The sequence below is a fragment of the Falco naumanni genome, chromosome 4 (genome assembly GCF_017639655.2).
Source record: "Falco naumanni isolate bFalNau1 chromosome 4, bFalNau1.pat, whole genome shotgun sequence".
Lineage (NCBI taxonomy): Eukaryota > Metazoa > Chordata > Aves > Falconiformes > Falconidae > Falco > Falco naumanni.
The window spans coordinates 84,875-111,269 of record NC_054057.1 but is presented as its reverse complement, the minus strand read 5'-3'; the positions used below and the strand labels follow the sequence as shown (position 1 = coordinate 111,269).

At 41.6% G+C, this 26,395-nt stretch overlaps 1 long non-coding RNA gene across 4 annotated transcripts in view; it reads left to right on the top strand.

The window, feature by feature from the left end:
• LOC121087778 overlaps positions 1 to 26,030 on the top strand; it is a 32,273-nt gene extending 6,243 nt beyond the window's left edge. For 2 of the 4 annotated variants that reach the window (XR_005827733.1, XR_005827735.1), the window contains exons 3-5: positions 17,225 to 17,350; positions 19,836 to 19,882; positions 25,940 to 26,030. This is a non-coding gene — a long non-coding RNA (uncharacterized LOC121087778). Of the gene's footprint in view, positions 1 to 17,224; positions 17,351 to 19,835; positions 19,883 to 21,687; positions 21,761 to 25,291; positions 25,345 to 25,939 lie in introns of those variants that run through there. The other 2 variants (XR_005827736.1, XR_005827734.1) reach the window with 2 other exon arrangements.
• Positions 26,031 to 26,395: the final 365 nt, after the last annotated feature.

The window sequence follows — 26,395 nt, the reverse complement described above, 5'->3', positions numbered from 1 at the left end:
CAGTAGCTCCCACAACTGTAATAAATTCTTTTCTCGCTGAAGTTTAACACCAAATAAGTTGGTTTTGTATTCACTAAAAATCCCACCTCCTTTTTCTCTAGTCCCCAGCTTTAATTTAACCAGTGGATCCGCTAGGGCGGATTCCCCAGGCCTCTCAGTCTGGTTCTGATGCAGTCACCGGAACCCCCTGATGGTTCTTCAGCTTTGGGCAATCTGGCTGCCCGTGCCCACTTCCCTACGATGTGCCCACTGATCCGGGCCCGCAGGGCAGGGTTCGCTCTTTCACCTCTGCCAGGCATCCCTCCTCTGCCTCTGCCTCGTCTTCTCACCTTAGTCCCTCTGCCAGTTTTCACTTTTCCCTGTTATAAATTGAGACCACAACGGATCATAATCCAATTAAAATTTTATTAATTATAGCAAGTAGAATATGAGCAAAGACAGCGCTGGACGGCAGGGGAGTCTGCGCTCCGCCAACTGCCGTGCTGAGCAGTTCAAACAGTCCCTTTTTATACATCTTTACCTCCGTGTTCATGATGTAGTGGAGGTATTGACCCTTCACTCATATATCCTTATGTGGGGTTGTCTGTCTTGTTTCTGTCGGTTCCTGGACATCTGGCGGTTATCTTATCTTTCACAAGAGGCATCCTGGACATCTGGCGGTTATCTTATCTTTCACAAGCGGTGTCTGGTAGCTGTTTGCATAAGCGTTTTCATATATTTTGTTGCCTAAACTTTACATTGAGCTTAACATAAATCTTAATAAACAATACCCTAGTCCATAGTTTCTCACAATCCCCCCTTTTTCTTTTTATCCTATTATTGTTTATTAGACGCTACTTTCATTCTCGGCACTGCAAGTAAACCTTTTTCCACAATCCCAACATTTATCATAACACTCACAAGGTAATACGTCACAATTACAATAGGCGTAGTTGGGTAATACAGATAATAATAACATACAAAACCAAAACTTAAAAATAACACTTTTTCTTAACACGTTCTCCTTTTTTTTTTTTTTTTTTTTTTATGCGTCACTATCATGGCTAGACTATAGGGATTTCGCATGCGCGGTCTTTCCAGATTTTTCCAGCACATTCTGTGGGGCTTTAAAATCGCGCATGCGCATGTTCAAAGGTATACACAGACCATTCGCGTGACAAACAATGGCTACTGCGCGCCCAGATGAAATCCCAAACCCCTTTCCCGAGCTTACCACTCCGGTAAGTCTGTTAATGGTAACATTCATGGCACTATGGCCAAATGACAGGTCCCCGTTTTCAATGTAAGGTTTTCTCACCACCAGACCACCACGTCACCTGCCAGAGAAGAAAGGGCTAGAGTGGACATTTCGCCCTCTGAACATTCTGTAAGGTGAGTGTTCTCAAAACGTTTAACCTATATGGTTCATTAGAAAGAAGATCAAAATTATATATATATATATATATTTTTTTTTCCTGTTGCTGTTTAGGCAGAGGGTGCGTTTTTCTGTTGTCTCACGTCAAGAACTTATGGCGGAGGTGAAAAAGTATAAAAGGCGTTTCCATATCCTCGTCTTTGCGTTCCTGGCGCTTGTTTTCATTGCTATTCTATTTTTTTTTTTACTCAGCTTACATTGTTATCTGAATTGTTAAGAGTCAATTGTTTCCAAATTCTTGTTGGCTATTAAAATGTTATTTTGTGTGTACATTTTGTCATACTACTCGCATTTGTTTAACGCCATCGGGTGAAACCATAATAGCAAATTGCATGTTAGTTATAACGTGTTGAATTAATCTTATAAAACATGGAACAGCACATGACAAAAACAATAAGGTGGCTAATCCACATAACAAATAAAATAGGATTCGTTTTACCCAGGGGCTCCCGAGAAGCCGGGAAAACAAGTCAATATTCGTCTTTCCAAGTTCAGACGGGAACATGGGCTAACTTCCCTGTCTCTGATGTGATTTGTTTAACTACCTCACCATTGTCATCAATTTTCAAACAACAATTGGAAACATTTACTTTACCACAAACACCTCTTTCTTTGGCTAGCAGGTAGTCGAGAACCATCCTGTGTTGATAAATTGCATTTCACATCAAAAGCTTTAGCTGTTTGATTAGTAATAATTTCCAAGACAGCCTGTAGACGAATGATACGATTCAGATTGTAGATAGGTTCTCGAGCGCCGTTAATAAGTTCATTAGGATTCCAAGTTGCAGGTCTATAATACTGTATGATACGTTGGGGTGTCCATTCATTTAATAAATATTGGTACCCCCTCAATTCTTGGGAGTCTGGAATAATCAACTTGCCATTGTTGCCCTGGCTAATTTTCAAACACATTTCACATCGCTGAGTCACCTGTTTTATTACAGTATACAAGTTCTGCCCTATCAATTTCTGATTTAGACTTTTATATAAATTATCAGCTCCCCAATGCATCTTATTATGTTCTATTACGGCTGTGGTCCATATTAAATTGGATGGTACCACTATACGACCATCCCTCAAATAAGTCCACTTATTTATTTTATCATTCATGTCCTGAATGACCTTTAAGTTTTCTTTAGAATAATTTGGCTCCTGATCTGTACTTACAGTTTGGATTTTACCATCTGGTATTAAGGATAACTCCTCCTTTCCTACCTCCTCTGCTACTTGTATGGCTTCATGGTCGGCCAGGCGGTTTCCAGTTTCCAAATCAGTGCCTTAATGGGCCATCTTATGTTCTTCCTTCCTGGACGACCCTCTTATAACAGAGGGGGCCATTCGTCACATCAGGGTCTGGCATGGCATATGTCCCCACTGCTCAACGCCTACTGGGTTGCAGCCAGCAGCAGAGCTCAAGATCTTTCTTGGTGGCAAACACAGAGGCCAACCCAGTCTTGCCCTTGATTGTGGTAGGAGGCACCTGACCAACCTTATTCCTTGTACTTTGTTGTCAATGCAAAGTTTCATTTGCACATCCCATAACAAGTCACAGTCATGGTAAAACATAGATTTACATTAGTAGAACTACTACAGAGTGTATTTTATTTTAGTTTTTATGCAATATTCCCCACAGCCTTGCTGACCAAGGGATATTGTTTTACCTGAACTAGGCAGGCCTCCCGTTTATCATTTCTACTGTAACAGGGAAAGCATTTTTCCCATTACCTGGAATTTACTTTCAGATATACCTGGTTAAAGATTTCTTTTACTTCAGGGAGGTCCTCTCTTCCACTTTTCTGTTGAATTAAAGATAAGCTCAACATTTTAGTTAATTGATCATTTTTAACTTTTGGTTTCATTTCCCCTTCTTTAAACGTCTAGATGTTCTAATAAATCTCTTCCCAACAAAGATTTTGGTGAATTTGGCATTCTTATTTGTTTTCTTAGTTTGTACTTTAAAGGTTTCAGGTTATTTTCCTGGCGGCCAGCAGCTCCCACAACTGTAACAAATTCTTTTCACTGAAGTTTAACACCAATTAAGTTGGTTTTATATTCACCAACTTTTCTACATCACGATTACCTTAGTAAAAATCAACTCGAACCTTTATCCAGTCCTATTCACAACTAACTTTCAAACATCTAAATTTCCCCATCAGAGATTCACCTTTACTCTCCTCAGACCCGCTGCCTGCCCTTGAGGGGCCGTTACCGGTCCTGTTGTGCTGCAAATGCTGCAGCAATTGGGCTGACATTGTCAGGTCCTTCTGCTCAATTGTCAGCAACAGCAACCCCCTCCTCCCCACCATCAGGAGGATTCGGGTCAGGAGATGCTCTTCCTGCTCTGCAGGTTACACAAGCCTGCCTCTGCAGCAGCACTTCTATTTTAACTCTTTCTTACCCTGAATGCAAATCTGCTACTTGTTGCTTTAAGTCTGTGTTATTACACATCAGCCTTCGCAGGCAAACAGCAAACACCCTGCCATGCGTCCAGCGTGACTCAGCCGCACCTTCGAGGGGATACGGGGCTTTGTACAAACTCACCCCAATACTTTAACACTTTCACAGGGTTTTTTGACTCTCCACCCCCCCCCCCCCCCCCCCCGGCTTCAGATCTTACATACATTAGCACAAGTTGTTTGGTTTTTTTTTTTTTTTATCTTACAACGTGTTTCATTCTGGTTGCTCCATAGAAGGAACCACAACCTCCCCTCTGATCCTTTTCCATTGCTAATATTAAGGGATCTTGTGGAGCTAGGTTAATACCACACTCTTTTGCCACTCTGGGTGATTCCTCAGAGTGAAAAACATACCAGCATACATTACTTCATCCCATTTTTCCTCTCGCCTTAAAAATAACATTAATTTTAGCAAAACATTATAATTCAGTGTGCCGTTTAAGGGCCATTTTCTCTGTCCCCTAACTTATACAGGGGCCACCACTGATTGCAGTACTTAGCCAAAGTTCTCTTATTCACGCTTCCCCCAGCTGCCCCCCCCCATTTCCTTCCAGTGACCTTTCTTACTATTATCTCAATCGCTATCCCAGCCACAGAGACTCTAATTTCACTTACAGCTCTCTCTCTTATCCCAAGGCGTCCAAACCTTACAGTCAGGGCATTCAATTTCTTGTCGCCACCATACATATAATAATTCTTTACACCGTATACACTTTAAAACATACAGAGGTTCACATTCACCCCTCGGATGTTCAAGACAATAACCACATACCAACATTTGTAATATACTGAATACAGAAATGTTCTCACATTTCCAGCATAAATGAGTATAACAATTATTAATAACCTTGTAATTATTAATTAAAAGGCCACTTTTCTCCACATTCCAACTTATAAAGCGGCCACCATTGATTACAATATTTTATCAATGTTTTCCTATTCACATTTCCACCAGCGGATCCTCCAATATCCTTCCAATGACTCAAAACACACCCTAGCGGATTTTTCTTTAAAATCCCACCACTCTGCTTTCCTCCCATTTTTCCCAGCTTACACTCACAGAACACACTTATCACTTACAGAATTACTACTTACAAAATGCAACACACAGGTATCTTTTTACAGCAACACCAAGAGCTCACTATTATTATCAAAAATATAGCCAAAATCACAGTAACAATTATCAAAGTCAAATTTCCATTCCATAAATCCGGTAACCAAAAAAAGCAACACTGCAGCAAATAAGCTTGAAACAATGAATATTCCATTAACGCCTATACATATTCATTACCTGAACCCGCCTACCCTCTCTTCGTATGCTAATTAGCTTATCAGTCTTTCACGCTTGTGCAGATTCTTCCAAAAATTGTGGGCCGAGGTCTTTAGAATGTGGGCAGTGGTCTATGGGAGGAAGGCTGTAGGTCTTCCTCATGGTGTACTTTTCACCTTTTGCTCATTTGCAGTGTTCTTATCAGTCTAAGGTAATTTATGCCCTTGCTGGCCATCTGCTTTTCTTGCTTAATTATTTCTTTTACCCTTATCTGTCCTCTCCTGCTGAAGTGTTCCGCTAAAGTTTTTCCCATGATTTTGCCACAAACTGAGTTTTGAGGAGCGCTTGCCCTAAAGGGTCGTCTGGATTTACCCCAGAGTACAGCTGAAGGGCTTTCCTCAGTCGTTCCAGCCACTCAGTGGGGCTCTCATCTTTCTTTTGCATTTCATTAAATGCTTTATTGATATTCTGGCCACGGGATACTGCTTCTCTAATCCCCTGAATTACTATAGTTCTCAGGTCCTGCATATGAGTTCTATGCACCGGATCCTGATTATCCCAATTAGGTCTTTGGAGTGGCCATTTAATATCTGCTTGGGGTCCCTGGGTTTCCTCGGTAGTAAATAATTGACAAAGGATAGATTGCATCTTATCCCAAGTATAAAGGTTTGGTCCCAGAAATTGATCTAATCTTTCTGCCACTCCGAGTGGGTCCTCAATTAAGTTTCCCATCTCGGTCCTCTTAAAATCTCGTAGGTCAGCCGAATTTAGAGGCACAGAAATATGGATTCCGATCACAGGTTGAGGTCCCCCCATGGGCATTTCTCTTAGGGGGTATATTTGAGCTGCCCCTTTTTGACTTCCAGTTACGCGTTTAGGAAGAGGGGGAGACCCTTGTTCCGACTCTGGTGGGGGAGTGGGCGCTCTGGGGACCTCTGCAGGAGCAGGAGGAGAAATGTAAGAAGGGGGGGTTAGAAGGGTTTCGTCTAACTCTCCCTTCTTTTTCTTTTGTTTAGTTTTTTATTTCATTCAGCGGGTAAAGTCTAGCTCCCGGTTTTTTAGCCACACCTCCGCATATTGACTCTCCTCCGGGTTAAGGGGTTTTTTTATTATTAACCCAGAGGTTTAATTGCTGTCTTACCCAATCTTCTTCTGACCCATAGACTGGCCAAAAGACATTTTTAGAAATCTTCTTCCCTCCCCATATCTTAGTACAATATTCTATCACTTTCTGCTTATCTTTCCCTAGGGTCCCAGGGAAATATCTCCAATTGTCCAAGATATATGCCAGAGGGGTATTCTTAGGTACAGTGGGTACCCTTCCCATGGGATTCGAAGGCTTGCTGCCCTTCACCCCCATCTTCTGGAATATCCACCAACATAAACTCACTCGCTCCCCTTGTTCCTGGCCCAGTCCCTCGCGGGAGATGGGAAACGCAGTACTTAAGAGTCCACACTCGCTTGGTTCAGTATATCGAACCTCTCACTCGTTATATTCCAGGAAACCCAATCCCGCCCGAACGGCAAAACCCGCGAACAAACTCGCAATATACTTACGCGTCCTGCGTCTTCGTCCGGACTCCCGTGCACAGAATTTTTATGGGATTTTACCGGTTTCTCCTTTGCTCATTATTCTAGAATTTAGGTTCGTCGGTAAGGTTGGAGTAAGCTGTTGGTCGCGGGGCCGCGAAATGTCGCGGGGCGCCGCCCCGGAGGACCAAAGCCCACTGTTCCTTATCCGAGTCACGGCACCAGAAATTGTTATAAATTGAGACCACAACGGATCATAATCCAATTAAAATTTTATTAATTATAGCAAGTAAAATATGAGCAAAGACAGCGCTGGACGGCAGGGGAGTCTGCGCTCCGCCAACTGCCGTGCTGAGCAGTTCAAACAGTCCCTTTTTATACATCTTTACCTCCGTGTTCATGATGTAGTGGAGGTATTGACCCTTCACTCATATATCCTTATGTGGGGTTGTCTGTCTTGTTTCTGTCGGTTCCTGGACATCTGGCGGTTATCTTATCTTTCACAAGCAGTGTCTGGTAGCTGTTTGCATAAGCGTTTTCATATATTTTGTTGCCTAAACTTTACATTGAGCTTAACATAAATCTTAATAAACAATACCCTAGTCCATAGTTTCTCACATCCCGAAGCCGCCGCCGTAGCTGTGACCACAGCACGACCCGGCTTTCCTTCTCTGACCTGCTGTGCAGGTCCGTGCTGCTTCTGTCAGCTTCTCTACATGGCGATTACCCAGGAACAATCAACCCTTTTTCTCCTCCTGTTGGGTCATCCTGATAGTCTTTCACAACCGACTTCCAAGCATCTAAATCTCCCATCACAGATTCGCCTTTATTCCCGCCCGCCCCCCGCCCCCACTGCGTGCCCCGAAGGGGCCAGTTCCCGGCCCTGTCGTGCTGCCAATGCTGCGGCCCTTGGGGTGACATTGTCAGGTCCTTCAGCTCTGGTGTCAGCAACAGCGACCCCCGCCTCCTCGCACTGGAAGGATTCGGGGCAGGAGATGCTCCCTGCTCTGCAGCAGGCACAAGTGCCTGCCTCTGCAACAGCACCTCTGCTTTAACCCTTCCGAACCCTGAACGCAAATCTGCTCCGCGCTGCTTGAAGTCTGTGTCCTTACCTGTGGTGCCTTTGCCAGCAACCAGCCTGCCATGCGGCCAGCCTGGCTCAGCCGCACCTCCCAGCGGGTGTGGGGCTTTGTGCAAACTCACCCCAAGACTTTAACCCTTCCCTGGGGTCCTTGACCCCCGCCCCCGCCTCAGGTCCTACATTAGTGCAAGTTTTTATCTCCCAATACGCTTCACCCCAGGAGGAGCCACAGCCTGAGGCTCTGTCTTTACAAGACACAGCGATCCTATATTACACAAAAAACTTCAACAAGAACATCTTTCTAGTTTAGGTCTCAGTTTTTCCTTGTCCTTTAGAGCCAAAGTCAAAGGATCAGGTGGTGCTATATTAATCCCACGCTCCTTCTGCCACACTCTGTATGGCTTCTCAATGTGAAAAACAAATCTGCATGCGTCGTCCCATTTCCCTTGTCATCTTAAAAACAGCATTAACTGTAGTGAGGTGTTACAATTTCCTGATCTTCTAAGATGTATAAAGGCCACCATTGATTATCATATTTTATCAATGTTTGCTTGACGTGTGGAATCAGACTCCACAATCTTTGTCAGATTGTAAAGTAGGTATGTTTATTCAGCGCTGGGCAGCACCAGGGGTAGTCCCACCAAAGCCGTGTGCGCCAGGGGCAACAACTTGTCTCAATTTATATAATCAAATGTTGCATATACATAAGATTTCCAAATATACCTATACATATTCATAACCTAGCCCTGCTTCATATTAAAATTAGTTCCAAGAAGTCATTTCCATATGTCCCTCCCAACTGCGTTTGCGTAGTGCCTCTTGCTGGTCGTGGGGGTCATGGGGATGAAGGCTTGGTAGTCTTCCTCACTCTGAACCTTCTCTCTTTGCCAGACTCAGTTGCTCCTTGGTCTTTGTCCAGACTATAGAGTTGGTTTTAGCTAGTTCTCATCACAAACTGTCCTTCAGGAGGAGCTGTAGACTCCTTGCTTCAGTTAATTTACACAATAGTTAGTAAAACAAAGCATTATTTATCAACAACAATCTAGGTAATCGTTAAGCAATTAGACCTACTAAAACTGCTTTAACCCTTTCCCTCACACTCCCACCCTGCGGTCCTCCTGTATTCTTCCAGTGAGCCAAAATACAACCCAAAGGGCTCATGTTCACTCTTTCTCCACTCTGTTGACCTCCCATTTCACCTTTATGCAATACAGTAAATAATAAAAATTATCACAAGTTGCAGGTTTCAGCACTCGCTTTGTAGCTGAGCTATGTCTCAGTTGCACAAAACACTCGCACAAAAGGGCCCGTTACACACTCACTCTGCTACTCGGATAGATAGCAACAATACCATTTTATGATGGACATTCCGACCTCAAACACCGTTATGCCACCCCGGAACGTCAAATATCAACAAGAGGTCTCAACTAATACACGGTACCGAATTTTACAACAGATGACAAAATGGCCAAAAGACATTCTTGAAGAGAACCCAAATTGGCCAAAACACAGCACTCGGGAGGAAACCTGTTACCCCTCGAGAGGCCCCTTCCCGCTACCGCAGCGAGGAGAGCACCCGAATTCCCACCCCCAGCCTTTCCAGGGGCAAGCACCAGCGCTCTTTACCTCACGTAGGACGTCTCCTCACAACTTACAGGTATCCCCAACCCAACTGCGACATACCTGGTCCACCGATGATGGTCCCTGTCTGTCCTCGCAGTCATCTAGGTGAGTAGGGGAGTCCTCCTGAGAAACCTTGGGGGCACCCAGAGGAGTCCCGTCCTCAGCAGGTCCTACAGCCGGACAGAGAGGGTCTCACCTGGGTCGCCAAACTGACACGCGGAATCGAACTGTACAACTCGAGGGCAGTTACAAAGAGGTATGTTTATTGCAGCGTTGGGTGCAAGGGGGATCGCTACTCCTAACTTGCACGCTGTTTCAACAAGCCGACAGATATTTATTGTACAAAGTCATGCAAATACGTAAGGTTTCCAAAAATTCATTATCATAACCTCCTCCCTCTGGCGCCTCTTCAGGATGTACTTTTCATCTTATTGGGCAGTTACCTAAATTTCCTGATTACCTTTGCATACATTAGCAGTCTGCTGTTTAGTTTCTGTTACCTACTAGAGTTCTTTACACTTCCATCATCTAACCTTTTGTTCAAGTGTAACACATCTGCTGGCTAACGATGAGCCCCAAGCTAATATGTGCCCACGGGGCTGGTTTTAATCTCTATCAAGGTCCTTTCCAGCTGGGCTCTACTATGATTCTCTCACTGTGAAAACAGGAATGATGAGGCAGAGTTTGACCTTAAAGCTTTTAGTTCTGAAGAGTGTACATTTTCAGGTCCTTCAAAATAGAACCTTGTTCCACAGAATGCATCTGGATTTCCTCTTGAGAATACCATGAGAAACATGGCAGGGAATGGCAAGACTGGAACAAAACCCCCTGGAAGTTCTCTGGGAAGAAAAGATAGGCAGCGGCATAGTAAATTGTCTAAAAGAGTAGGTCAGATCTCCAGTAAAGGAAATAGAATTGAGGAAACAGTAAACAAAGAGCAGATGACTGGTTCTGCAAGCCAACAGGCTCACTGGGCAGGACTTCCTGATCTTTTGGTGCCCAGGAAGGGACTCTTGAGCCTGATGCAAATCTGGATTACAAGACAGATTTCTGATTCAACCAGAAGTGCAGATACTTCAGAAAGCTCCAAACAGAACAAGCGTAAGAGGCCACCTTGCGTGTATGGAACAGGCTGTTACAGGTGAAGCAAAAATAAACCCAGCTTAAGCTAGCTTGTTATTAAGAAGTACTGTATTAGCTACCGAAAACAGTAAAGTTGTTACAAGCTTTGATTTGAAAGAAATCTTTTGGTAAATGGGGACTGATGAGAAACCAATGGCATAGCAAGAATTTTAAAAGTATAAAAGGAGGAGCCGGGATGTCTTGCTAACTTCCAATATAACCTAAACAAGGGATGATGTACTTCAGCAGATTAAACGATGCAGAGTTCTAGGAAATAAGAAACAAAGGTCCACTTTAAAAAGGAAAGAAATAAACCCCCCTGTGCGTACAGTACATGTACCGGCAGGGAGAAGAGATGTAAATGACTGAAATGCCCAACATAGACCCTGTAGGCTTATTTTATCTGCAGCTGAAACTTTTATGAAAGATGAAGTTATTGTATGCTTTGTGATCTGACTCTTTAAAATGCTTATTATTTGTTATCCTTAAATAATGGAGAATTGCTTCTGTTGTAACTTGGCCAATCTGCACCATTTTTTTTTATTATTTTTTATTTTTTAAGCATTCAGTCCCCTCTTAAAACCAGAACAAGTCACAGTTATAAACTCCCTGTGAACCCTTATCTGGTCAGTGTCTTTGTTGATACTTCAATTGAGGGATGATTTTTTTTTTTTTTTCTGCTACTCATATCCTCTCAATTCACAATCTGTCATACAAATGTTTTGTGCGATACAAATGTTCCAGCAAGATCCCAAAAACCCCAGTGCTGAGTGCCTGGTCTCCTGCTAGTTCTTTCTGCCCAGAAAAGATCTGTAATGCCATGTGTTAATATATTGAAGAGAAGATAGGCGTCTAGAGGTGTTCCTGAGGGTAGCAAGTGACCAGTGACCTGAGAACTGCCTTTAGGAGAAGATTTTGAGCACTACATAAATCTATGTACATTGTAAGCACAAAAGATAAGGCTAATCCAGGAAACAGGAGGTCCTGTGATTTTTATTTTTTTTTTTAAATATTATCACTGTTACTACTTTTGTATTTTTTACCTCTTCCCCCAAGGGGCTTGAGTGACAGTAAAAACTTAGGTTGTTCAGCAAACAAGCAAGCACAAGTAAATGGGTTCTTGTGTATGTTTGGTGTGCCTGTTGCTGCAGATAACTGCGTAAAGCTGTTGTGTTCATGAGCACATCAGACTTCCAGTTTTCATGTAGCATTCCTTCGCGTATCTCAGTTTTTGCCCTTCATGATTATGAGGAGGACATGGTTCATTAGGCAGCCAAGCTGATCCAGTAGTACAAATGCAGCCTTTAGTTTGCTCCAGCTACTTTTCATTTTGCTCAGACAAGTTTTCCCCTCTGTGGGGGTGAAGCTGATTCAATGCTCTGACATGCTGAAGGATTCCTAATGTTTTGGAAGGCAAGTTTTAGTTACAGGTAACATGCAATAGGAGTCTGCATGTGCACGTTTCTTCTTGGGTCTTTATTCTAAAACATTTGCGGCAGTACTTTTGGGAAGTGTTGCTTTATAAGAAGAAAAGAATGCTCTGAAATAGCACATAACGAAATCTTATTTTGTTGGAGAAATTTGTAAATAGGAAGTATCAAAACCATCAGCTTTGGTCTTCAGGAAATGTGATGAGACTAAACCTGCTTGTTTGCAAAGAAGGGTGCTTTATCGTCTGTCCTGTATGTGCTTTTAATGCAAGACCACCAAGTAGTCATCCTGCGTCAATGAGATAGCTATGTTGCAGTAAAGCAAGCCATTGCAGTTACCCGTATTCTTGACAGAAGTGTACATAAGTGTGATGTGAATGGACGCTTTGAAGGAACGCATTGATAGCGTATTCAGTTTTTGATTGTGTAGTGTTCTCCTTGAGCAAAGCCTGTTTTTTAGAGTTGCTAAGGAAGAGGAGCTGCTTTGAGTGCTCTTTTGAGTACGATGAGTAGCTGGTTTTTGTCTCCTTCCATTAACCTTATGAAAGGTGTCTTCTAGCACAATGTGCTGTAGGAGTCAACGTCTTAAATGAGGACTGCTTTGGTAACCATAACATTTCCTTACAGTGTTCTTTCTAGGTGAGGTTTCATATAAAATGTCATTTTTCCAATAACTGAATGCTCTTCAGTTTACTAATCCGTATTTTATAAACTCCTAGTAAGAGGTACTTGTCTTCTGCATATGACAGGCACCTTTGGTGGGTGCGTGGTTGAACAGCACAAATGGAAAAGATGAAATGTTAGTTTAGTTGATTTTATTAGATGTCTCTAACACATACCTGAAATGTTTAGGAAATAACTTTGTAACCCATAGCTCAGTTTCTTCATTTATGAATTTGAAAACACTGCTTTTTGAAAGAGTCAAGCTTGATTCACACTTCTCTCTGCAGAGATTCTTCTTCTTATCCTCCGTCAGTGTGAGATTCTCTTCCTGTGGCAGTCTGAAGCTTTTTCCAAATCGAAAGAAACTGCTGTTACCACTAGGAGGCAAGTGCTCTGTCTGTGTTATATCTGACTATATTTGTTGTCAAGGAACTTACTCTTTGAATACTGTCTTGTGTTCATTTTCTTGTCTGCTGCTCGCTTTTCAGAAGTTAGAAGAGTAGGGATTTAAAAATAAAACCAAATCCAAACCCAACCCCCATTTCGAGTTGCGTAGTAGGGGTGTGGTACAGCTGAACTCTCATCTCTGAAATTGTAATTTCACAATTTTTGTCCACAATTCTATCCTTTGGCTAGCCTGTGGTACAGTTCTGTGCTGACTGGGTGTGTGTGAATCTTTCCTATAACTGTCAAAGCAGGGCATGCTCAACCAGCCTTTGGATTTGTATGTGCATTCTTCTAAATACTGTGCTCTTTGTTTATGGAAAGAAGTATTTTTCATTTCACCTTCAGCTTGTAAATCTGGCAGCTACAGACTTGCATCTGTCTTTTTATGAGACCCGTTTTCTAGTAAGACTTACAGTTTAGAACTTATAAACATCTTACACGGACTTGTGGCGTTAACTTCAGGCTTGAATACTATGGCTTTATAACTAGTGCTGGTGAGTCATTACGTTTTCCTTACCAGTTTCTTTAGTAGGCTGAGAAAATAAGCCCTTGAGATGGCAGGGGTCTCCTGCATGTGATTAAGAAGAGCCAGGGATTCTGACCTTACCACTTAAATTTGTTTTAGAAAAAGCTTTTAAGATGCTTTTGGGAGCTGCATAGATGAAAACTGTCTTGAGTATTTCACTGAGCGATGCTCAGCTGCTGCTGGAGATGACTGCATTGATTCTGAAGAACTTTGTAAGTGTTACTTGCATAATTTTTATTTGCATAATTTTCTGTCACAAATTCAGAGCTCCGGTGTATGAGAAGGCAACTCTCCTAAAACTTTATTCTTAAAATAGGCTTTTAATTGGTTATTTTTTGTGCGAGTAAAGCTTAATGATTTTGTTTTGATCAAATTAATAACGTATTCCTGTGCAGCAAGGTTTTGTTGTAAAACTAACTTTGGAGTGCAGCTTCCAGCGTGAAAGGTGCTGTGCTCTTACAACTCAGATCTCTTGTATTCAAAAAAACCCAAACAAACCCTCAAACAAACCAAACTCTTAATAAAAGGAAGAAGATTTTTGCAAGAAGGGATAATGTGTACTTAATATTAGCTGTGCATTTCTCTGCTTCTATTTATTTTGCTGGGTATTGTTGCACAACATCTAGAAATGGAGTAAGTATAAATTATCCACATAAAGGTAAGATAAACTATGATGTTGTTACTAGTCCTGAGCATCTGAAATAGGACATGTTTAAGGTGCTTCACAGGTGATGAATAATTTGAGGAGCATCATCCACTGGCCCAAAGAATCCTGAGGCCCAGTGATAGGGTGCGTACCTCAAGACCCTTCCCTTATTCTTGCTTCCTCCTATACAATTTTTTTTTTCTTTTTTCTCTCCTGCAATAAAGGCTCTTTGGTATTGGCCAAATAGCTTTGGAAGTAAATTCATGAAAGGAACTGGCTATCACCTAAACCAGAATAGGTTAGCTAACTGGCAGCTCTTAGGCCTTCTTTCCTTCATGACTATGATGCTGCATGTATCTTATTGTAGGAATAAGTATTATAATGATTTCACAGAGCATTAGCTGCGTCTGTGTCCCTTTGAGAAGATGAATTGTGTTTCAAATGACTGAACTCAAATTCTGGCTAATATTGCTAGTACGTTAGCTCTGTGCATTTAGAAAACAAAGCAAGTAGCCTCTAAAATGACTTGGTTTCATCCCATTTATTTTTAAATGGCAAAAGAAGTAGGCAGCCAGCCTGAATGTGGCGTTAGAAGTGATGTTTTCTGAGAACTTGTAGAATAAAAGACTGGTAAATGCAGCCTTGCAATGATATCTAGTGAAACAGTATTTACTTACCCTACAGTCTGCAGAAATCAACAGAAAAGACCAGAACCAGAACGAGGCGTCTGTCACCTGTGTAAATAGGACTAAGGGACACTGGATCTCTGATAAGTAGCTCCTGGAAGAGTTTATCTGTAGCTTGCTTGCTGAGTTTCCCGAGTGAAAGATACCAAGCAGATGGAGATGTAAAAGTATTAATACTAAATATCTAATCTGTTTTCGGTGCCTGAAAGGAGGCCTGAATGGTTAGCGGGGCTCACGGTGCTTAAGTAATCATTTTGCAAAAGCTGTAACAAACGCTTTTTCTCTTACGGTGTTGGTTGAAATGCTGAAAATAATACTGACTGTTCCCTAGAAAGTTCGTAAGAGCCCGTTGTGGTCAGTGAGGAAGCTGCTGTGTATGTCGCTAGCTGCATACGTGCTTCTGGCTTGGTGTTTCTAAATGCAGCTGTAACAAGTGCAAATGACAGCAGTAATCCCTCTGCAGTTTAAAGTTATCATTGCTCTTGCTTGAGGCAAGCAGTTCACTTTTACAGTTTGCACAAAGATGTTGATTATGTACACTGGGAATGAGTGGTAAGTCACTGAAGTATTTTGTGTATATCTTTTGGAAAATCATTTATTAAAACATCTCACTTTTCTTGCTTTCAAATATGCTTGAAAAAAAGTGTCTCTAAAAGAAATCAGAGGGAAAAAGTAGATTTGCTTTTAGTACAGTATGTTCACTATGACATAATTTTTTGTAGTGTCTTTTGATCTGCCCCATGAATTTCTCCTGAAGTCATAATGTATTTTTCTGTGTTCTTTTTAACATCACTTCTTCACAAAGTGATGTTGTTTATAGCTGCCTTGTCTTGTACGGTGCTCTCATCACTAACATCGGTGTGGCTCAGCTACACACAGAGTTATGTCTTAGGGTACAACTTCATGTCATCGTTGTGATTTGGTATTTCAAATAAAATGCCACGGTAGCCAAGGCAAACCTGAGAGCATAATCAATGTAATGTCCAGGAGACTGCTCCATTGTTTTGCCAATTGATGGGGTCAATAGATAGCACACAGACACCAATACAGAAGATACCCTTGATGCACTGTTTGTTTCAAATTAATGCAGAAAATAAGGCAATATGCACATACAGAAGGATTAGCCTACGGTACCCTGATTCAAACAATAAAACAGATAAGCAAGGCAATGCACCTAATCGTTACTATTCACAGCTAGCTGTAGTGGTTCAGAAAGATACATCACCCGTTGCCCTAACAGGTTGCCATCCTCCAGCTCCGCGGTCGCTGGGGAGCCCCTGTTGCACGAGGATCTGGAGAGCCTGTCCCGGCAGCGGGGAAGTCCTGCGCAGGGCATCTCCTGGTAGGTGAGGTCTGCAACGTCGCTGCAAGAGGGTTCAGCTTTTATACTATTAACAAACAAGCTCACGTAATTCCAAACGCGGAAACATCTGGTTTCACTCTCCTGTCAGATGCCACCAAAGCCTGGCCAGGGGTTGGGAGGAACCCAGGGAGTTCCCTTTATCGACTGGATTTTAACCACCGGTTTCCAGACAAGGCCAAACAGCTGGATTCATGGCTTTGGCCGCCCGCCTCTAAGCAAGGAAGGATGCGCTGTCTCTTCTCTCATGATTATAGTTTATCCAAGGTGCATCTTTTGCTAATGGCCATACATGGTTCACTAATGACCGTGCATATTTCGCTAATGATTGGATACTAAATACATATATTTAAGGTTGGGTTGGCGGGTTCTTCTGGAGGTCAGCTTTGGCTCAGGGCCTGCTGCTCAGGCCCCAGCACTTCATCCCTCTGGAATAATACGCTGGCATTTGAAGTGTTCAAGTGAGTAGTAACTTGCGTACGGAACAGAAGTAATGATTGAGACATACTGCCTGAAGCTCACAGGCGATCACCCGAGAGCGTGGGAAGGCTTCAGGACTGCAGTTGCTCGGCTGCCATGGGTTGGCCCTCGCAGCTTGAGCTCAGACTTTGCGAGAGGTTTGTGTAGCACTTGGTAACTCCAGAGGGAGTCATGACGGAGCAAGCCACGGAGCGAGATTCATGCTATGGGACTACATCAGTAGATTGTGTATGTGTAGGAGGCCTGAAACGTAAAGCTGATGATGGCAAATAGGAGAATTCAAGTTTTAACCTCTTGCGGCCTCTGCTGAAACAAAAGTTTTCTTCAATTATCCTGAAAGCAGGTCTTACATTCTGCATCAAGTTAAACATTAAAAGCTTCTCTTTCTGTAACTGCTGAAAATGTCACTGATTCAGTAACACCTTTCTTACCTCCACTTCTCCTGTTTAAATGGAATAGTCAGTTCTTGATCTATATTTGTCTTTTGCAGGAAGAATCCCATTCACTTTCAGCAGTTTAGTCACCCTAATGATGATGACAATCATGAAACAGAGATCGTAACTCAGGATAACAATGATAACCGGCCTGAATGTCCGTATGGAACGGCTTGTTATAGGTAAGAAGCACTGTACAAAATGGCTTTGCTTGTTTTACAGGTTAAGAATGTTCTCCCCTGGAGTTGCAAATTGACAGTAGGATAGTGATGTTAAATCTTGACTGTGGCTTTCCAAATTTACTGGCGCCAGACTGCTACCTTTATGCCACCAAGGTCTGTGAAAGTATTTGTGATTTCAGCTGGTGAACATGAAGCCTTGACTTTTGGAACCTGTTCAGTGGCCTGGAGATCAAAACTTTCTCATTTTTCAACCTGTAGTAAACTGTTCTTGTATAGGAGCAATAATTTATTGTTACATGTTCTTCTTGATATGTAACTTTTAGTTCAGATTTTGACAAAATATTTGTTAAGATTTTGTACAAAACCTCTATTTTAGTCAGTATTTGATTTGTTAGAAAGCATAATTTAGGTACCAGCAAGAAAATCCAGTTTATGGCTGACTGCTGTTTCTTTTAGCAGCTGTTGATTTTCTTCACAAGATCCTTTTGTTCCATTTGTTTCTCAATATCTAGGTTTTACACTTGTATTTAGCAGAGTGTAATGACTGCTTTGTAATTGATGCAATGGACAAAAGGATGTATTTTGAGACAACAGCCCTTCTGTGGGGGCATATTGAAACTAACAGCTGCTGTTAAAGATTGTGCTTGAGCAGAAACATTTTCTCTCTCTCTCCCTGGAAGCGTGATGATCCTAAAGAGCGTGTTCTTTATAAAGTGTAACAAAATGGGAGTAACTTTTAAGGAAAAGCCATCTTATGTTCAACTAATGCAGAAGAAGTGTTTCTTTTCTCAAAAACCATCTGTGAGATGAATTTCTCATCTCAGGACGAGAAATCTAGGTTTATACCGCTCCTGAAATTGCCAACATACTTTTCAGGAGTACAATGGACACTGTCCAAAACTAAAACTGTCTCTCCTTGCAGATAAGTCAACTCCTGTGCTGTATTAGTTGATCATTTCTTAAACAGTGTTTCATTCTTTTTGGGGTGGAAGAAAGGAGGCACCCACAAAGCAATGATAATTCTTTCCACAAAGCAGCAGGTGCCATTTGAAGGATTTTGATGTTATTTTTGTTGTCTTTATCTGCTGGCTACTACTGGAATACATAATTGAGTTATCTAAATGCTGTGCCTTGAGTTGGGATCAAATGCTCTGATGCTACCAACACTTGCAAAACACTGGATTAAGCAACTGTTCTGTTTCAGTACGGTATTTAATAGAAAGCTGTACTTGCATGTTTTTATTCAGATAACTATCCCTTCTAATGCACATGAAATGCACTTTGGGATAGCAGTAGCTATAAAACTGTAAATCAACTTCAAGTATGTGAATGTGTAACAAGTTATTTGAAGTAAAAATAAGATTTTCTTACTGAAGAGTATTCTATTTTTGAAGAATAAGAAAACATAAACAACTAGTTTTACAAGGCAGTCTTCACAGCAAGGGTATTTTGTAAAATATCAAAAAAATTCTGCAGTTATAGAAATTAATCTTGTGTTTCAAGCAACGTCAAATGGTATGCCATTCTTAAATAGTGGGCTTTAATTGTTGATTCTTTTTCAGAAGGAGAAATTAGGACAACTGAACCAGTTTTCTTCCAAAGTTAGAATTTTTTTTAATTTTAATTTTCTGCACAGAAGTAAATTGAGCTGAAACAATTTTAACGTGCCACTCTAATACACTAACACAACAGATCAGCACGGTGTAAGTGGGACCAAGTTAAAACATTAGAACAGCATTGGATAACTGCTTTGGGGGGTGGGATAAATCAGTGTGTTCATGACCTGGATCGCAGCCTGAATGAGGGGAGCATTTATTGCAGATCAAAGAGTAAGTTGACTTTAAATTTTTAATTTTCATTGCATTGATGCTGTTTTTTAATAGAAGACATACACACTTGTATATTGAACTTCCCAGATTGCAGCAGCATATTGCAGAAATGAGTAAACTCTCTTAACAGTCCTTCTTTGGCCTTTCCCTGTGATACTTTGAGACAGGCAATTCTTTTCAATTTCTTTAATTTTCCCAAACTATTTGATTTTTAGCCTTATGTTGCAGAATATGGAAGTTACGGCTGGGTATCTCAGACTTGTGATGCACTGTGTGTGCATTGCACTTTATGCACCAGAGGTTATGTTCTGGTTTTGGTTTTAGTGAGAGTAAATAATTGGATCAGTTCTTATTATGCTGAACAAATGCATCTCATCTTACAAGTTTGGAAACTGTCTCATCTCTTGGTTTTGATCAGCTGTCTTTTTTATTTTTTTTTAAAAGGCTGAAACAAAAGGAACTCTTATGGAACCCTTTTTTTCTTCCACCCTACATTACGTAAGCTGAGACACTGCAGTAAGGCACTGGTCACAGAATTTTATTTTGAAAAGAAGTGAAAATTATTCACAAAATACAAAGGAGTTCTGCGAACTTGTTAGGTTCTTGTTAGGTGTGGAACAAGGTGGCAAATCAAGCTTTTACTGTTTTCTTTGCAGGAAGAATCCACAGCATAAACTAGAATACAAGCACAGTGCACCTCCAGGTAAGCCAAGTTGTTCAGTATAGCTCAAAGTGGCGGGGGGGGGGAACCCCCAAACCCAGTAATGGATGCCAACACCTTGGAATAAAATGCTTTAAGTGAGAAAGTAACATTGCATTTGCAGCTTGCTCTGTATTGCCCCGCACCCTTGCTCTTCTTGAGCATGCGGTGTTGCCGTTGTCTGTGATAAGGAAGGCAGGGCTGCTTGGCCGCTGCACACTTACATTCACTTTTTCAAATGTTTTTCAACTGAAACAAGATGGTCTGGGTCAGACACCGCTGACATAGTTTGTATGCTTTATATCTTAGGATTTGACAAAAATGCCAGGTGGCAAGTGGCTGTTTTCATGAGTTTAACAGGTTTTATTGAAAACTAAGCATGGTATAGCATGGTCTTACCAGATCTCTCTATTCTGCTTCCTCCATTTGGAGCTGGAGTATTACAGTGAAAACAGGGAATATACTGAAGTATTTCTCAACATTTCAAATGGATACTGCAGTAAATTTTTTCTGTAGCTTTTTTTCCCATCCCCACAGCAAAATGTGTGTATCCCTATAGCATGTATGTTCTGTTGAGGCTTGGAGGGAATATAATTAAAACTGAATCTGAGATTCTATTCTAAAAGTCTTTTTGTATTCCAGTAACTAGACTTGTTGAAAAACACAGGGGAATATACTGTTTATATTTTGTCTGTTCTTAGAGAATTCAAAGATGTACTTTGCATTCTTTTTGTGCTTTTTCTTAATTATTGGACTTGAAGGGTTTTTTTTTTTTCCAATTTAATTCCCAATGCAAAAAGACAATACTTTAGAGCAGAACAGTTAGGGAAATGTAATGATAATGCATTTTACTTCAAAAAATCAGGATTATGACATTACCCCTGCCCATGGCAGGAGGGGTGGAACTAGATGACCTCTAAGGTCCCTTCCAACCCAAACCATTCTATAGTTATTAAGGAGAAATTGCACTTATGGAAACAATGGCGTAAAATATTTAAATGCTTTGAAATACTGCAATTGTCTGCTGTAAAAACCCCAACCAGTACTGATGATGTTTGTCTACAGACGGCATGGTTCATAATTTTAAGAACAGTTCATCTGGGTAATCTTTCAAGAATCATTTAATACAAAAAAAAAGGTTTTTGGGGGCAGCAGAGTAGTTTTTATACTTGTAAATACAGCACAACCATTGCAGCATTTCTTTTAATAAGTCAGTCTTCTGTTGTAGCAACCTCTCCGAATAACCCTTATTGCTAGGTTGTACTCTGTCCTGGCTAATAACATTTCTTTCTTTAGTACCTGAAAGAAGAACACGACAAAAACTTCAAAAAATGGTATGTTCTGATGTTATGAATGGGCCCATCAGCATGGGACGCAACTGATCTGCTTTGGGTTTTGGGGCATTTAGTGGTGCTGGAGATGCTTGATAATACTTACCTGAGAAGAAGGTAGTCGTTACTTTAGTAAAACTCTGCTTCCTTTTTTGCAAGTAATAGTGCTGGAATTGAATTCCTGTGTGCTGAGCACACCTGTCCTTCCCTGGAAGCAGGCAGCGAAACAAACAAATGTTTTGAGAGACATGTGTGACCAAGTCAATTCTTCCTTCCTTGAACAGGGTTCATAATAGGATGAAAGGAGCCAATAGTTCATCCACAGCTAGTTAAGGTTACCCCATGAAGACTGATTGCTCTTGAAACACTGAGATACTCGCTTCTGCATTGCATTGACCTCTAAATAAATGTCAAAAGATATCTGTGGATGTGGTGATGAGCTTTTCTTATATTTACTCTGAGGTATTGATGTTACAGGCTTGTTAGGACTGAAGTGTCGAAGAAGGGTAATGCCTTTCAGCTGGGGCAGTGTTCCCTGTGAACTACGTACGTATCCTTCGAACTTTAGTTCCTAGACATCAGTGAGGATTATGTAGTATCACAGGCAAGCTGTAGTCTCTCTTGATAATGTAACCTGTAATACTGTGTATGAGTATCTCCTCCATTTACCAGTAGTACACCTAGCTTGCTTTGCGGCTGCCAATAATATTAACTTACATGTGGCAGGTGCATGGACTCCAGTTTTAAATTTCCTTTAGCTCTGTTTCAAGGCATCTCTTGTATCTCAGTTTGGCTTCCAAATGTGAAGCTTCCTGTTATTTCTGAAATAATTTAAAAGTGAGCGTTGAAGAGCAGTCTGAAAGCCTGATGATATGCCATCTTTACTTTCACTGGCCTGAACAAGGCATGAGGATGTGGAACTGCTGCATCTCGAGTGGAGGTGGGAACTGACTTGTCTTCTTTGAGATCACCAAGGTGTGGCTGGGCATTTCCTACAGAAATCTTCAAAACAGAGATCTGCCTTCTAGAGAAAGTAAAGTGCAAATAGCTGTAGTTTTCTAGACAAAGTGTTTTGGCCTCCATTCTGTTCTGCGACCTACTTTCCACTCGGGAATGTCTTTCCCATCCCATTTCCTTATCGTGTGTGTGTGTACTTCTGCTGTCACTGAATGCTTGATATGGGTGTATCTGTGCACTAGCATATTTTGAGGCATATTTGTTAGCTGTACACTTTGCCACATCCCATGATGCAAGTATGAGCCCCATCTTGATCACTGCTCCCTTGCAGAAATGTGCATTAAAGAGTGGCAAGAATTGTAAGCAGCGTTGTAAGTGCAGCGAGCGGTTAAGATTTTAATAATGAAGCAAGCTGGACTGTGTGCATATCTGAAGTTTAAAGCTAATCTTGAAGGTTTAAAATTGTAGCTGTGTCTTTCATAAGAGGACCTTCCTTACCAGAATGGTAGATCCTGTGTGTGCAGCTCATGGCAGGTGGTCAGCCAGGCATGGCTATGGATGGAAAAGTGCTTCTCTTGTAAATGTGTAAATCTTTGACATGGAAGTGAAATTCAATCTGTTAAATTCAACTCCTCATCCTAAGAATGAACCAGGGAAAAAATGATATTCCATGCACAGTGGGAAGAAGGGAATTCATTAATTAAAGTTCTGTTCATATTTAATGATTGTTTAAATTTCTTTTTTCCCCTCAATATCTTGTTGACTGGCTTGCTTAGTTCTCTTGAGGGCAAAGCTTGTAAAAGGTTGCACTCAGCAAGCTCACGTCTGAGGCGGTCGTACCGAGCCATGCGAGATCACACAGGCAAGGTTCCATTAGCCTTTATTTCGTGCTGTTTGGCACAACTGCACTGTTAAGCACAGCAGGATTAATTTCTGTTCAAGTGCACTGAAACTCCACCAGCCAAGAAAAGAAGGGTGCTATCTACATGACATTTGCCATGTTTAGTTTTTAACATCGATAGTCTAATTGCTGCGAGATGGATTACAAATTGCCAATGGAGAATGTGGTCTATGTTCTGAGAAACAGTCTAAGGCTAATTACCGGGGAAATAGCTGTAAGGGAGGAAGGAAAAAAAAAAAAAAAAAAGAAAGGCTGGAGTGTGTGTTGTCATTAAATTGTCACTAGTGAATGACTTCACTGCCGTGTTGCTACTTGGATGAATGACCTGCTGTGGCTATGGAGTCTGCAGAGTTCTCCTGCACACTTCTGTGTATGTTTTCTAGCAAGCCGATCGGCTCACTTCCAAACATAACCCTTTGTAAAGGGGTGGTCAGCAAGCTTTTTCTCCCCATGTGAAGGAGATAATTTCAGGGAATGTCTCAAGGTCATATTTATAAATATGGTACTAGGGGAAAGGGAGAATTGTGCTTAATGAGCAGCTTCAGGGGCTGTGGAGCTGAGTTAAACTATAGCAGAAAGAGAGGAGTGGGAAGACATGGAAGTGCATCATTCACTGCTGAAATCTAAAAACACTGGTGGATGAAAACCAACATCGTATGCTCCACATACATTTGTAGGAAAAATATGGAAGTAATCAGTATTTTTCCAGAATTCCTGTTTCTGTTGTAAAATACCACCTGCAGTGCTGTGAAAGTGAAGAGCAGTTTTTCTTTGTTAATCCGGTCTTGGGCTTATTATTCTCACAGGCTTAGGCTGAGAAGAGAGATTTTGTTCTTAATGTATTTAGCATCTTTGTTTCGACTTCTCCCTCCAGACATAATTCCTTCTGCACGACTATAGTCTGTGATTCTTAGAAAAAATTCTGCTGTTATGGGTAAACATGGGCATAATTACTTTCCTCTAAAGTCTGGTAAACAGTAAACTAGCAAGCATCATATGGGATGGGATTACAGCCGAAATTGACAGCTGACATTTTCAGGATTTTCTGCTAGGTGCTATATAGGTTGCTAGCCATAGGATATTTCTCAGTTGTAGTATTGGCTGTGTCACACATGGCTGACTTTATTCTAGGAAGTCATTGGGTGCCTCTGTAGCACAGTTCACCCATAAAATTGTGTACCTTTGAGGGAATTGACTGCTGCTGTAAGTGCTTTTGAAAACCTTGCTATAGAGTATAAAATGTTAATGAGACCATAAGATAATTCTGGAATAGTAACATTCCCACTAGCAGAAAAATGTAACTGACAGAGGATGTGATCTGACTACACCCAGGTGCTGGTCTTCTTGCTTGTTCACCACACGCGCACAGCTTGAGTGTCTGGAGCTCTGACCTGAGGTTTCAAGAAGCTGCTAAGAAATACCTGAGGTTAATATAAACATGGATGATTTGGACTGGGTTGTGTAGCTGAGAAGACACATTTCTAGTTTCATATAAAAGATGATAAGAACTGCTCAACAGATAAATCATTATGAGATCATTGACAGGTTATCTCCAAATGAGGTAAGAATGCAGAAACTGGAGGCTGGGAAGAAAAGGAACAAATACAGCTTTACTCAGGGGTGTGACTTAAGGGCAGCATACCATGACTGGAATATTAACAGACTGTGGCTAGTTAGGAATTGTGGGCCTGTAAGAAAAAGGGAGGTAGCGTAGGCTGGTAGAGCAATGGTCGTGCACATCTGCCAAAGTCCCAAAGCAGTGGAAATAAACTTGTTAAAGGTTCACAGCTACCGATAAGTAAAAGGAGAAGGCAATGCTGCTATGGCAGCAGCTTTGCATCGATGCTACCAAGTCAGGTAGATAAGGCTTCTTCAAAAATCAGGCTTGCCCTGTCTCTGGGAACTGGTTTATATATGTCAACATATTTGAGCAATTAAAAGACTACTGCAAGACAAGCTGCCTAAAAAAGTTTAGGAACATGCAGCGTGCAGCATCCATTTCTTGTGAATAGAGGTTTCCAAGTTTTGATTCCTGCCAACGTAGAGTATTGTGACATACTGGGAAGAGAGAAGGCAATTTAATCACAAAGTGTGAGCTGTGCAGAAGATGGATAGGCAGCAGATTGGACAGCAGCGCGATAGAATAGACTGAACTGGGAAAGGGGTAGGCTGCATCCAGCTCAGGAAAGAAGTGTTCAGCGTTTGTCCTTAACGTGTGTTCAGAAAGGAAGCACAGACTACACAGCACAGATCGAAGTTGAGAACGTAGGAGGCGAGTGATCTAGCAGATTGTCTTTGCTGACCTGAAGCTCAGGAAAGAAGTGAATGGGAATTCAAAGCCATGTCAGATTCCAAAGAGCAAGAGTATAAAGTAGCCCTAAGTAAATATGGATGGGTGAAGGCAGAAAATTTAGAGTCAGAATAGCTGTCTAGCAAGAGCTAGGGGCTAAATGGCAAGAAAGATGCCTTGTTTAGGTATAGAAGTAGCAGGAAGATGACCAGGAAAATTGTGTATGCCACTCCTTCAGGAAAGGAGAGTTGTCAGAAGATGTTATCGGATACCGTTTTCTTCTGATATCAGAAGATGTTATCAGAAGAGGCCTGGCAACTGTTTTCCAAGTGCTGGAAGAAAAGCCACTAAGGAGAACTTTAAGTGATCAGACTGGTAAGCCCTGCAGTAGTGGTCAGAGAGGGATGGTACAGCTTTACATGAGAGTCTTGAAAATCAAACACAAAATTGTCAGCATTGGATAGAGTGCTTTAGTTGAGCCTTTCTCCTGCTGAGGAGAGAGGCTAACTAGATGGCCCCTGCAAGGTCTCTTTAGTTCTGTATTTATTATTCATGAATATATGGCATTTTTGTCCCTACAGGAGAAAGGGCTGTGGAGAAGGATGCGGCGAATGAAGAGACGGGACGCAGCTTGATGCAAGCAAATGTCAATTTATTGTACAGAAGCACGAGGTTTTATACACTTTCAGAAGCTGCGCGTTTTAAACTAATTGGTTCTTGAAGCTAAGCACTGCATACTAGGCAATCCCTGATTGGTGGTTAACTACCAGCAATTAACAGCAAGGTGTTACCTTTCCTTGGCGCCATCCGTCTCCCACTCCCCTGTGCTCTGCAAACATGCCTCATCATGTTAATTGTTGTCCAGACAAGCTCGAGCACATTCCCCTCAGCTAACTGATTGCCACGCATGGTCCTAGTTTCCAGCCCGCTCCTGCAGAAAGATGAACCACATGAGTATGACCTTAATGGCGGCTTTAGAGATGGTGAGGAAGAGGTGTGCGAACCTACCGATGAAGACTCTGACTGGGAACCAAGTT